Source organism: Schistocerca piceifrons, chromosome 1 (genome assembly GCF_021461385.2).
Source record: "Schistocerca piceifrons isolate TAMUIC-IGC-003096 chromosome 1, iqSchPice1.1, whole genome shotgun sequence".
Classification (NCBI taxonomy): Eukaryota; Metazoa; Arthropoda; class Insecta; order Orthoptera; family Acrididae; genus Schistocerca; species Schistocerca piceifrons.
In genome coordinates, this window is record NC_060138.1 from 694,707,888 (window position 1) to 694,722,117 (window position 14,230).

Sequence of the window (14,230 nt, forward strand, 5' to 3'; positions counted from 1 at the left end):
TCCGTGTAGAGTCATATAAATATCTAATATGGTTCTGATGTCTTTCCACTGCTGAGCCATAGTAATTCCTTTTCTGTTCTGCTATCGGTTATTTCAGTATCTGTCAGTTAGAATTTGATACGATGGTAGAAAGGAGGAACTGTGTTGCAGTCTTCCGCGGTGAAACAATTTCAGAAGACCGAATTCAGTATTTTAGCCTTCTCTCTGTTATCTTTTGTTTTGGTGCCAGAACTGTCTCTAAGTGAATGAAGAGATTATTTCGAACGGCTTACTGATTTTGCATAAGACCAAAACACGTTAGTGTTTTTACTGAGATCGGTTGACAAAATTTTACTTTCCAAGTCATTGAACGCTTCCCTCATTGCTCTCCTTATGCTTAATAAAATTCAATGAGTACTACAAGCACCTGGTGTCAATCTCGTTACCTTTTAGAGGCTAAACGACTGTCCAGCTCAACTGCTCTCCAGTTAGCTTAGCTATCCAAGGTCTGGCCCGAGGCCCGGCGAAGAACTTTCGCTGCTCCACTTTGCGTCAGTCCAGCGTGGTGGGTGTGGCCCCGCCAAGACAAGGATCTGAATCATTCTCTGTAGTTTTCGAAATACGCGTAAGCCAACTGGGGGCGTAGCTCAGATGGTAGAGCGCTCGCTTAGCATGTGAGAGGTACCGGGATCGATACCCGGCGCCTCCAGGACAATTTTTTTCTTTTGGTGTTGCTACGTTCTTAGGCAACAATTACGCGCAGTATACTCTATCTGTGACGCTGAGTTGGCAATCAGAGTCTTGTACTGTGGGGCTCGATCCGGATGTAGGAAGTTTAATCATGTGCTGAAAGAATATTTCATCAAAAGTCCTTCAACTAACGGGGGTAAGATAGCATGGTGTACAGTTAGTGATTAAGGGACGTCGCGCAAAAACTCTTGGCTAAATCTGAAAGATTGGGGCACTTGGCACTATAATGAAGATCCGACTGCAGGATGGGTCCCACGGTCCTAATGGGCACGATTACGTTAAATGCCGACATTCAATTTCGTCCTTTCCGCGCTCATGTGTAACTAATCAAATACGACACTAGCGCTTTCCACACGGCACAATAAGCTGAAGAAAAAGGTATCGTAGCCTACATCTGGTATGTCGTTATCGCCTTGAAAATAAGTCACAGCATTCGTCTTGGATTAAAGTGAAATGAGATACTTGGTAAATATGTGGTACCCCATTCCAGTTCCCATGGTATGACAGTGCACATATTGCTGCAGGAAGGGCGTAGGTACAAGCGAAGCACATTTAGAGCCTACGGTCTTCCACAGTTAACTTCACTCCTTAAGTCTCCCCATATTTAGCCATATCAGTTTCTTCTTTCTTTATCACATCGATTACGAATATGACGTCATGGCTTGTCGAGCTGAAAGCACAGGCAGCATTGCCGCTTATAGCGACGTGCTCTATTATCAACGTCTATATTTGTGTGTATATAGCAGTTCGTTTTGGTTATAACGTGACTGTTTTGGGACTATACTTTTCCTGTACGGAGCTTTTATCTTTGCAGTCGGCAACCGAGGAAACGGCGTAGCAGACTTTTCAGAAACTGTATACATTGTAAAAGAAGACCCAAATCTTCTTTCTAAAGTACATGTAAACTACCATCTCAATGTTATATCTACAAAACAAATAAGGAAACAAACAGATGTTTGAATCTAACACTAACCACAACTCCCCAAATAATGTACGTGCGACGGGTAAAACACTAGCTGTACGAACCGGTGGCATTCTGGTGTAAAATAATCTAAAAATAAATACGAAATAAGTACATTGTGAATGACAGTAAGCTTTACAAAGCATTGGTGATCGATCGTTCCCTCCCGAGACCTCCAGCGATTATTCGTTTCTCCCGTATTTGCAGGTACGGCGCGAGAAAAGGCGGCATGTTTTCTGAATGCGACAGTTTTTTTTCAGATGCTACAACTAATAAATGTGGAGCCAGTAGTTTTATAATTTCGCCATTGCACGAACAATTAGCTTCATAGAATTTGTGTTTCACTTTACGAATGTGACATTTCTGGGTTCCTCTACTATAAGATGGTTTGGCTTTTCCAAACGTAGCAGCAACCTGCCTTTATTAATAATTCTTAAATAGCCTGTGTAAGTTTCATATCATATCTCGACCTTCACAGAGAATGAAATCGCGTGAATCGCATGGAAATTATCTCGAATGACCTCTGCGTCTGTAGTGTTATTTTCTTCCTTCTGTCACACATAATCAATTTAGTTTGCTTCTGGAGTGTTATATGTTGTTTTGGCTATAGGTGCAAACAGTATCGCTTTGTAACAATTTTACTAGATTTTTCAAAGTTACATCAACAGAGTCCATGCGTTTGCTGTAGTTTTTGTTGGTTTATTTGTCCATTCATCAGTCTGAAACTGGAACGTCTTAGCATTTATTGTTTTAGCGCAAGCTGTTTATCGATGCTAGTTTGTTTTCAGTAACTCGATTGAACGGGAGGAAAGAGTAACGTTGCGTAGCAACAGCTTTAGTGCAGACTGCCTAGAAAACGTGCGGGCCATTTGTGTACTGTTTTGTGGAGCGCTAACGGAGAACTGTTGTTTACAAAGAAGGAGAGGAAGAAGAATAAGAAGAAGACCGCAGCAGAACGCTCGGATATTGATAAGAGAAGCTACACAGCTTGTTGTAATTCTGAGTAAACAGGTCAGTTAACGCAATTTATATTATAAAATATGCTTTACAGGGTCAGTATCACTTCTTTCTCCTCTTGTTTGTATATTAAACCATCGTTAACAAAAATTGTTTGAGAATCTTTCGTGATCCGAAAGGACCTTTATTTGTCATACGGAAGTTTCGTGCTGAAGGTAATCCTAAATTACGTGCGACGTTAAATTCGTCAAAGGGCAATAAGTTCTACTGACGGACGCTTAGGGTGTCGAGGAGATCAGCAAGCGCAAGCGTATTTGTCTTTCGTTTGTTATTTTTCCGTAAAAAATTGCTGCACTGTCGAAAGCTACGTCGTTCGACTCGACTCTCCATCTGTTTTGAGCAGATTCACCTGAAGTGGTGACTTATTCTGTTTCCATCCAAACACGGTTTTTAATTTATTGATCTATTATGTCTACTTGCCCACTGCAAAGGGCATTGGAAATTAAGAGAGAAGAGATAGGGCGAGTGTGCTGAGGCACTCTTTGAAACGACAAATGTTCCTATTACATCAGTTACGGTGCAACACACACTATTACACAGTAAATGTAGATTCGTTGTAATAACGTAATAGTTCAAAATTCCTGCCCGTTACGGGTTGCCATCAATTGTAGAACACACCAACAAAGTAATCCAGATTGTCCAGTGTCCATATATTTATTATTATTTTCGATTATTCTCTTTTAAAAGAGCTACTGAACTTGAGTAGTCATGATTTCTTGTTCTTTCTTCGTTCTTCCCAAATTCTCTTCATACATTCACTGTGTTCTCTCTTGCGTTCTTCCGACCATCTTTTTCCCGTCCTGTTCTGCGTATGTTCTTGTTTAAGTGTGTGTTTCTTTATGATGTTTCTAAACTGTTCTCTATTATTTATGTTGTCTTGTGTGATCCCCAGTTCTTCAATGTCTTCTTCTGTTCCAGTGATCTACTTTGTCTTGTTTTTCCTCTTGTTTACTATCTCGAAGATTTGCCTTATGAACCTGCTTTTATTCATTCTGCTGATATGTCCATAAAATTTCATCCTTCTCTTTCTCGTGGTGTCTGTTATTGTTTCTATGTCTTTGTAAATATCTATAGTTGGCCTCTTCATCCAGATTCCTTCCCGAAGCACTGGTCCATATATTTTCCTCAGAATTTTTCTTTCCTGCTTTTCGATCTCCCTGATCTTCGTATGACCATGAATCACTGTATTTTCTGCAGCATAAAGTGCTTCTGGTAGTACTACTGTGTTGTAATGCCTTAGTTTCGCATTGACAGAAATAGATTTCTTATTATAGCGATTCCAAGTGAGCTTATATGATTTTTCTAATCTGGAGATTATATCTCTATTCGCTATTGATTTCAGTCCTGATGGTTGGATTATCTTTCCCAGATATCTGAAGTGGGCAACTTGTGTCACTTTCCTGTATTGAGTAGTAATGGGGAGATTATCTACAGCCTTGTTTTCCATATACTGTGTTTTCTCGTAGGAGATTTGTAACCCAGTTTTCTGTGAGATTTTGTGTATTTTTTCCAATGCAAGTTTGGCTTCCTCTCTATTGTACGTTAGAATGACAAGATCGTCCGCGATAGCCAGACACTTCACTCTGATCCTCTGCTCTTTTTTAATCCCAAGCTGAATTCCTTTTATTTCCTTTTTCCATCTTCTCATAATTTTTTCCAGAACAATGTTAAATAGAATGGGGTACATTCCATCTCCTTGGCGAACACCAGTATGGATATGAAAGCCTTCTGATGTTTCTCCCGTGAATTTAACTTCGGAGGTTGTATCTATTAATGCCTGTTGAATAATTGACCTTGTTTTCCTGTCAATCCTGAACTCCACTTAAAGTGTGGGATAATGTTTGTCTATCTATTGAATCGTAAGCCTTTTTAAAATCGTCAAAAGTTACCATAATATTACTACATCTTCTCATTTGCAAAATTATTTTTAAGTTCCATATCTGTTCGATGCAAGATCGACCTTGGTGAAACCCTGCCCGATACTCCCCTATTAACTGGTCCACTTGTTCTTCTAGTCTGCTTAACAGAGCCTTCGAAAGAATTTTGTACATTACAGGGAGCAGTGAAATTCCCCTGTAATTATTTTGATCGACTTTTGCACCTTTTTTGTGGAGAGGGTGAATTAATGCACATTTCCGCTCTGCAGGTATTTGATCAGTTTCCCAAATATTTGATATAATTCTATGGGTTGCTTGTATGAGATTATTGTCATTTAATTTCCATACTTCTGCTATGATTCCGTCTTCCCCTGGAGACTTGTTGTTCTTCGAAGAATTGATTATTTACTTTACCTCTTTAAGTTCCAAAAAATGGCTCTGAGCACTATGGGACTTAACTGCTGAGGTCATCAGTCCCCTAGAACTTAGAACTACTTAAAACTAACTAACCTAAGGACATCACACACATCCATGCCCGAGGCAGGATTCGAACCTGCGACGTAGCGGTCGCACGGTTCCAGACTGTAGCGCCTAGAACCGCTCGGCCACTTCGTCCTGCCCTCTTTAAGTGATGGTGGATTTGAATCGGGACTGGATGTGGGTTTTTCGAAATCTAGTTGTTCTTTCGGATGTTCGCAGTTGAGAAGTGAGTTCAAATATTTAGATAAAATTTGACAGTTCTTTTTAGAATTCGTTTCCAGTGATCCATCGGGCCGGCGAAAGCACAGATTAGGTGGTTGATAACCTGTTAGGTCTTCTTTGAAAATTTTGTATAAATTTCTGTTTTCAGTACGTCTGCAAGTTCCTTCCAGTTCGTTGCGTTTGACTGCCTGATTTCCTGGAGAATTTCCCTCTTTTTAAGTTTAAGATATTCTGGATCAATTCTAACTGTTTTCTTCATTGGTGGTTTGTTTCTGTTAGGATGAAATCTAATCTTTATTTGCAGCAGATGGTGGTCTGACTCGAAAAATCCCTTTCTTGTTCGTACTTTGAGTTTTTCTTTGCCATTCTTATTAGATATGGCAACATGATCTATCTGGAATTCATCTAAAGTTGAATCTGGTGATTTCCATGTTGTAAGTTTGTTTACAGGTTTAAGGAATTGTGTATACATGATTTTAAGATCAAAATTTTCGCAGAAGTTTATCAGTCTCTCGCCGTTTTTATTTGCTCTCGTGTGAGCTGTATGAAATCCCATTGTTTTCCTGATTTTATTTCTTTTTGCCGTGTTGTCCATTGAAATCTCCTAACATAATTTTCACATGAAGAGTAGGGATTTTATTTGAGGTTTCCTTCAGTAGTTCCCAGAAGTTATCTATTGCCTGAGGATCTTTTCTATTGTAATTATTTGTTCAATGGTTCAAATGGCTCTGAGCACTATGGGACTTAACATCTGAGGTCATCAGTCCCCTAGGACTTAGAACTACTTAAACCTAACTATCCTAAGGACATCACACACATTTATGCCCGACGCAGGATTCGAACCTGCGACCGTAGCAGTCGCGCGGTTCCGGACTGAAGCGCCTAGAACCGCTCGGCCACCGCGGCCGGTTAAATCATTTGTGGGGTCATGTGCATTTGTTAGTGTGTTTGCCTTGTATCCAGATTGTACTGAGATTGTCGAGATTCTTTCTGATGTTGAATGGAAGTTTATTATTGGGTCTATAATTGATTTGTGCATAACAAAAGCTATGCCAAATTGTTTGGGTTCCTTGTTCAGGTGGACTGCAGGTTTTCCTTTGTAGTTTCTGAAGTTTCCTGAATCAAAATGATTTTCATCAGCAAATCGTGTATCTTGAATCGAAAGGATTTTTATGTGGAATTTTTCCATTGTCTTTGTGAGTTGTTTGAGTTTACCTGCTTTGGAGAATGTGTTTGTGTTGGGAGTTCCTATGAAGTTTTTCAGTTTTTGTCTTAGAGATTTTGAGAAGCGCCGACTCTTCTGCGCATGACGTTCCTGGTCCCCCAGAATCCGATGGCCAGGAAGATCAGTCTAGAGACTGATGCCTGGCGTAGAGGATTTCTCTCCTTTTGTTCTATCAAGCTTATTCAAGTTGAAACTTGTTTTGTGGTGATCTTCTATGAAGATCACATCTTTACGACTTGGTTGTTGAGATCAAGAAGAGCATGGAATAGACGCTGACCACTACCCGCTGGATTCCAGAACAGACGCTAGTGGATTTGGGCTGCCTCTTCCGCCAGTTCCGCCGTACCGATGATCTTCATCTCCGCCTTCACTGCCGTTGAGGTCTTCACCGTGTCCCTGGCAAAGGGCTCTCACAAGGTACTATCACGCGGGCCAGGTGAACCAAGGTTTTTTGTCGACGTCCTCCCCCTCCTCCTTTTTCAACCTGGCTTGGAACCGGCTTTGGCGGAGTTTGTGTCCATATATATGAAAGGCAGTGTCCTGACTCGCTGACTCATCATCATCTAACTCAAACCGCTGAGGATAGAAACTTCAGATTTGATGAGGATGTGGTCTTATACTGTAGGCCTCATTTAAGAAGGGGGCGAAATAGGGGATGAGATATTTTTTGAAAATATGTCGCTATTAAGGCAAGTTTGAAGGTAGATCTGCGAAAGTTGGTATGTGATTTCTCGGTCAGAAGTAAGGAAATACGTATTTCAGAATTTTTGGAAAATTAACCCCTATGTGGGTTAAGTAGGGGGTGAAAGTTTTTTTAAAAGATAAATCATTAATAAAGAGCCACTAAAGTATTTTTAAAGCTACATCTATAAAAATTGATATTTGACTCCTCGGTTACAAACAAAAAATATGTTTCAGTGTTTTTGGAAATTCAATAGGCGATGAAATGTGTTACGGAATATTTCATTATGAATGCATTTTTAAAGCTAAATCTATGAAAATTTGAATACGGCTCATCGATTAGAAATAAAAACTATGTAGGCCCTACTAACTTACAGCATGCTGAAATAATTGTATGTCAACAACTTCTGTTAATCAGTATAATGAAAAACCCGCCAAAGTTGCAAATTTCATTTTTTTTATTGACTCGGTAACTGGTTTCGGGCCAAGACCTCTTTTCATGTCGTCGTAACAGAGAGTCAAATTGATATTTCCGAAAATGCAAAAATCATGGCAACAGTGTGGAAACGACCAATTTCAGCGGATACAGAGAACTGAAATTTGCAACTTTGGCTGGTTTTTCGCCATACTAAAAAAATATGTTTCATTGTTTTTGGAAATTCAGCTCCTGTGGTAGTAAAATAGGGGATGAAAGTTTTATGGAATATTTCATTACGCAAGCATTTTTGAAGCTAAAACTCGAAATTTGGAGACGGTGTGGATCTTGCATTGTAGGCATCGTTTAAGAAGCGATTGTTCGAAAAAAAATGTGTTTCACTGTCCTTGGGATCCGTACCAGATAGGGTTGATAGAAGAGATAGAGAAGATCCAACGGAGAGCAGCGCGCTTCATTACAGGATCATTTAATAATCGCGAAAGCGTTACGGAGATGATAGGTAAACTCCAGTGGAAGACTCTGCAAGAGAGACGCTCAGTAGCTCGATACGGGTTTTTGTTGAAGTTTCGAGAACATACCTTCAAGCAGTATATTGCTCCCTCCTACGTATATCTCGCGAAGAGACCATGATGATAAAATCAGAGAGATTAGAACCCACATAGAGGCATACCGACAATCTTTCTTTCCACGAACAATACGAGACTGTAATACAAGGGAGAACCGATAGAGGTACTCAAAGTACCCTCCACCACACACCGTCAGGTGGCTTGCGGAGTATGGATGTAGATGTAGATGAACTGTAACTTGGACTAAGTAGAGATTGTTGTTATAATCCCGTTACGTTTGATACTGTGTACGGCAGTGATTTAGTTTGGGGATTTTGTTCACGCGAAATTTCGTAACTTTGGGTGGTAATCGGTCTAAAGACGTCTTCAGGAGCGATTAATTTTATTTCAGACGTGTGTTTCACCGTACATGGCAAATTGTCTTGGAGATGTCTCACCGAGGCAGAGGAGAAGAGAGTTGTGACAACGATTGATTTGCAAGTTATTGCTTCGTCAGTGATGAATTACTGCTATGTGTGACAATGATATGGCACACAAAGTGTGTCCGAAGATACGTCCCTGGTCGCCTTGAATCGGGTGGCCCTATAGCTAAAAATTTATCAACCAGGGCACTACCTGGCCCAGGTGGGACGGCAACTGAACGTGCCAAATGCTACCAAATTGCCCTGATTACTTAACAGAGCGTGGCAGCTAGCTAAATGAATTTAAGGCCTCGATTAGCGTTTGATTAATGCAGCAGCGTCACGTTTTCGGTAACAGGATTTAGCGAGGGAAATGCGGTTGCTTATTAAATAAATGTTTTCGTTGTTGGCTTGCATCGAAAATTCCGTTGTCTGTTGGCCGCTGTAAAGTGGTTATTAATGTTACATCGCGTTTGCTGAATTACGTGACACAGTCACTCGGCGACAAAAATTTGCAAAAATTCAATTTATAGCGTTTAAATACGTGCTGCCGTGGATAATAACTGCTGCTTTATTTTGGCTGCAACGTCTTCATTGTAGCAGACATGCATGCAAAGCACGGATTATCGAGGAACGCTTCTTTCTGTTATTGGTTGTTGATGCTGTGTTGCTTGACTTTTGAAAGGCATTCGGTACACTTCTGCACTGTCGTTTCACTGAAGATAATAAGAACAATCTTCCATATTCACCGTTATGATGGTCAACTGTGGTCCTGAAGAAGACCAAGATGATGTTTCTGGTGTGAAAGAATCAGCCGTCAGCGAAATCTGACGTGCAGGGTACGCCCGACTGCAAGTCTTATCTTGGTCGGAAGTCATTGCAATCTTCGTGGAGGCTCCTTTCATGTATCCCATATCGTGTAGCGAGGGCGTCCCGTCGGGTAGGCCGGTCGCCTGGTGCAAGTCTTTTTAGTTGAGTTTCAAGGACAACTCAGTCGCTGTAGAGCGCAGAGAAATGGTCTACCTCAGGGAAGCGTCTTGGCTCCACTTCTCTTCAACATTTATATCAGCGACCAGCCATTGACGCTTGGCACGAGAGATTCTTATTTGCAGATGACCTAGCCCTTGCTTCGCAGAGCTCATGCTTTGAAACAGTGGAAAGAAACCTGACAACTGCACTTAGAACACTGTCAGACTACTACAATCGGAAGCAACTCAGACAAAACCCTTCGAAGACATAAGTGTGTACCTTTCATCTAAGGAACAGGGAGGCTAATCGTGAGCTACATGTTGAATGGTCAGGCATCCAATTGCAGCATCATCACGCCCCTAAATACTTGGGAGTCACTCTCGATAGAACTGTGACATTCAAAACCCACTGCAAGAACACCAAAATGAAAAACTGCACTTGAAACAACCTAATTCGCAAACTAGCGGGGACACAGTGGGGCTCGCATCCACAAACTATTCGCTCTTCTGCAATGGCACTGTGCTTTTCTATTGCCGAATATACTTCCCCAATTTGGTACAGGTCGTCTCATGCCAGACAAGTAGACACTGCTCTTAACGAAACCTGCAGGTTGATCACAGGTTGCTTAAGACCTATCCCAACTGGTAAGCTCTACTGCCTGGCTGGAATAGCGCCACCATGGGTACGCAGGACAGTGGCTGCCAACAAGGAGAGACTGAAAGTGCAACAGGACAGTGCCCATCCACTGCACGGACATAATCCATCACAGCAACGGCTGAGCTCGCGAAAGAGCTCCTTGAGGACATCCAAGAAGCCCACCGTTTCACCAGAGAAGGCAAGGCTGGAGTTATGGAAGAAGTTGACGTCTCACCTGCGCGGATGGATGCCAGAGGCTGAAAAACTTGGACACAATGAAAGGTGGCTGGTGTGGAAATCTTTCAACACGTTACGATCGGGAGTTGGACAATCCAGAGACAACTTGAAGAGATGGGACTTCATAACGGAAGACACGTCCTGTGATTGTCGACAAAGCACAAACCACAACCCACATGCTTCATGCCCTTCGTGCCCTACATCCTGCACGAAGAATGGTCTCCTGCAAGCCACTCCAAACGCCTTGGAGGTTTCAAAGTACTGGGCACATGTAATATAAATACAATTTGTGTGTATATTGATGTGTATGGCTACTGCAGATTTGTATGTTTCTGCCTCGAGAATAAAAAAAAGGATAATCTAGTATCGAGCCAGATTTGTGACTAGATTCAAGACTTCTCCACAGACAGAATTCAATGCGCCGTTATAACGTGTCAAAACCTTAGTTTGCTGGGAAATTCCGGAAACGTTCCACGCGCGCGCTCGCACGCACACACGCACGCACACACACACACACACACACACACACACACACACATACATTCACACACACACACATACACATACATCGTAATAGTAGCGCCATCACAAACCAAAAATGATCGACGGCAGAAGTTATCGATAGTGAAATTGATAATCAATGGGTGAGATAACATTAACTTCGTTTCTCTGTTTTCTTTTTTTTACTAGGGAAAGAGCAGGATTCGAAGCAGAACTAAAGAAAACCCAACATTTCTCCCTTTTCAAAAACAGAGGGACAGAGTTAATGTTAAATCACCCGTTGATTACTAATTTCATTATAGATAACTTCTGATGTCGGCTATCTTCGGATTGTGATCATTATAAATAACTTCTGACGTCGGCCGTCTTTGGATTGGCTGCGAGACCCCTTTGAAAGAGCGGGACCGAGTTTCTTCCCCAACTTACCGTAATCCGAGCTCGTGCACCGCCTGTAATGACCAGAGCTGGGATTTTCATACACGATAAACTATGAATAGTATATCCATGCTCCTGTGCACTAAAAATCTGGTAAATATTCCCTAAAAACTTTAATATATGCAAAAAATTAACATTATTTCAACTTTTCGTTCCGAAATTGTTCCAGGAACGTTACAAATTCTACATTATTTAACTTGTTGAAAGGGATCTTGGCTGAAACTGACACTTTACAGATATCTTTTGAAAAATTATCATCATCATTTCCACCCCTGCTTGAAGTAAATTTTTGCTGGTAAGATTGTTTGGATCTTGGAGACATTTTTATTGACAGCAATTGTATGAGCAGCTGTTTTTAAATGTTGTGTAATGCGGATTTTTTTTTGGCAGGGCACCTATGACAGTGGTGTAAAAATAAAGAGAGTTTATCTTGGTTAAATAAAAAGAACAGTCACTAACTCGAAACTCGCATTGATATATTTAAATATGCAGGAAAAACAAAAATAAAACGTAGCCTACTTCCATTTGTTGCTAGAATAAGACTTCCGTTAATCCATTGTCGAAGCAAATAAGCTTTACTGCTCTTCATCTTGTGCGTTGCAATATTTTCTCTCTTCCTGGTCACACTTGAGGAATTAACAAGGAACAGCACACTACTTACAAATTTAAAAGTTAACTGAAATGGCACTTTTTAATTGTTGGAACCGTTGTCGTCGTGGTAGAGGGCTTCGTTTGTAACATATTGCAAACCATATCGAATTTTATGTTGCGACGGGCGCACCGAACTGTATAGATCTGCCTCATGACCATAAAATGCTGTTTACTTTATGCTGAGTGCTGAGCGGCGTTATTTTATATACTACTAGCTGAGAAACCCGGCTTTGCCTCGGCATTGCTTTTTCTAGTTTTCTATTGGAAACGTAAAAAAAAGAACTGTGTTTGTAGCGAATTACCGAAAAAAATAGCATTTCCATGTATTCATGATAACATCTTTGAAATTACGAAACAGTCGTATAAAGAAATATGCACAACGTACAAATGTGTAAGTACAGTATCCAAATTAAGAAACATGGTCCCGGACAGTTTCTGCATGCTGGGCGCAGATGTTACGCTTGTCTACAACGCGATTCTGTAAACGTCTCTATGACAACGCCTTAACTTTGCTGGCGGTTAGATTTTGAAAAGTGTTGTTTTCGACACAGGGAGCGCGTGAAGTCGTTTCTCCATGACAGAGTTGTTATTCTGTTTACTCGAGTGATGACTCTTTAGCTCTCTGCGGTGTCTGACAAACTGTAGTTCTTTACGGGAGAATACTTGAGTCGAATTTCTGCTCCTGGCTAATGAGCAAACAGAAATCTTGACTCGTATTCTGTCTTGTACTGAGATAATTTCAGCCCTGGGAGTTTGAAAAAGGCGTACTGTGTCCCTTGTGTAGACGGAGAATTGCAGGTACGCCACGTACGTATATCATCTGCACACATTTTGTCCACTGAGATTTTTCTGAAAATACTGATCAGAGTGAAGGTCTTCCATTTTTCACAGCTAAATAGTATCAGCCAACTTTGTGCCCATGTAATAGCGAGAAGCACGATCTGCAGAAAGTGAAACATACGTTCCGCCAATCTCGAAATTACATGTAGGGTCGAATCTGATATTGTGTACTTGATATTTATACCATTTCTTACACTCTACAAGTTTTTTGAGAATAAGTAATCTACAGTGTCCACATTTTGATTCATTCTAGTAGGTTCCTGGTAGGAACACTTGGTCAGATATACTAAACTGAAGTAAAACCGCAACACGATAGTTCGGTTTTTGGAAATCTCAAGGTGTAGTTTGCAAGTGACAGGGTCATCTATCTTAATCATTTGAAGGCCTAAGAATTCCATTGCAGAGACAGAATTAGGCAACCATACATACACACACCATATGTCACAAACAGCGCGGGGGTTTGCGCGGGATTAGCCGAGCGGTCTTAGGCGCTGCAGTCGTGGACTATGTGGCTGGTCCCGGCGAAGGTTCGAGTCCTCCCTCGGGCATGGGTGTGTGTGTTTGTCCTTAAGGTAATTTAGGTTAAGTAGTGTGTCAGGTTAGGGACTGATGACCTTAGCAGATAAGTCCCATGAGATTTCACACACACAGCACGGGGGTTTACAGTGGAAAAATATCGGAAACAAGTATGAGTCGGTAATATTGTTAAGAGAATACTTATGTATTGCAAAACTGATTTTATGCAGCTATATGATCCGATTATTTTATATGGAAAGGATTTTCTTTTGCCAGTTTACGTCACTGCTGATGTAAAATAGATTGAATTCTGCGAACATTTGCTGAGATTGCAACTGGGATAGTAAAAAACCTAGAAAGGTTTTTTGTAGCATCAATAGTGATCAACTTGTTTACCCACTGCACAGCGATACTGAATTTAGAAACATCTATTTAGTATGGGCTGAATATCAATAAAAAGACGACAGAATCCATCTGGTGGCGATGTTCTGCGCGTGAATACGCAAGCCTTCCATTCTGAGCCAGCCGTGGTGCCTGCTTAACTTGAAGCCCTTGGAGTGCATGTGGCTCATTATTATTGATCGGTAGCTATACCTTCCACTGAGTAACGAGGTCAAGGCCTTTCCGAATGCTGATCCTCAGTGAAATGTACGAATGAAATGGGATTCGTGCTGCTGTCGTAGATGCTTTAGTTTTTCTCACATTTGTCGACTTACAAAAGGTACATTACATGATCTACTTATTCCAAAGTCCTGCTGATCTCTGAATATCTGCACTGTAACCTCAGCTCAAATGACTACCTAACGTTTCCACTGCTACTGCTGGAAACATCAAAATGACATATGAAGAT

The 14,230-nt window shown here is 41.0% G+C and overlaps 1 non-coding gene across 1 annotated transcript; it reads left to right on the forward strand.

Moving 5' to 3' along the window:
• The first annotated feature begins 615 nt into the window (after positions 1-615).
• On the forward strand, positions 616-688 carry Trnaa-agc. Its single transcript has one exon. It is a non-coding gene; the product is annotated as a tRNA-Ala (tRNA).
• The last annotated feature ends 13,542 nt before the right edge of the window (positions 689-14,230 follow it).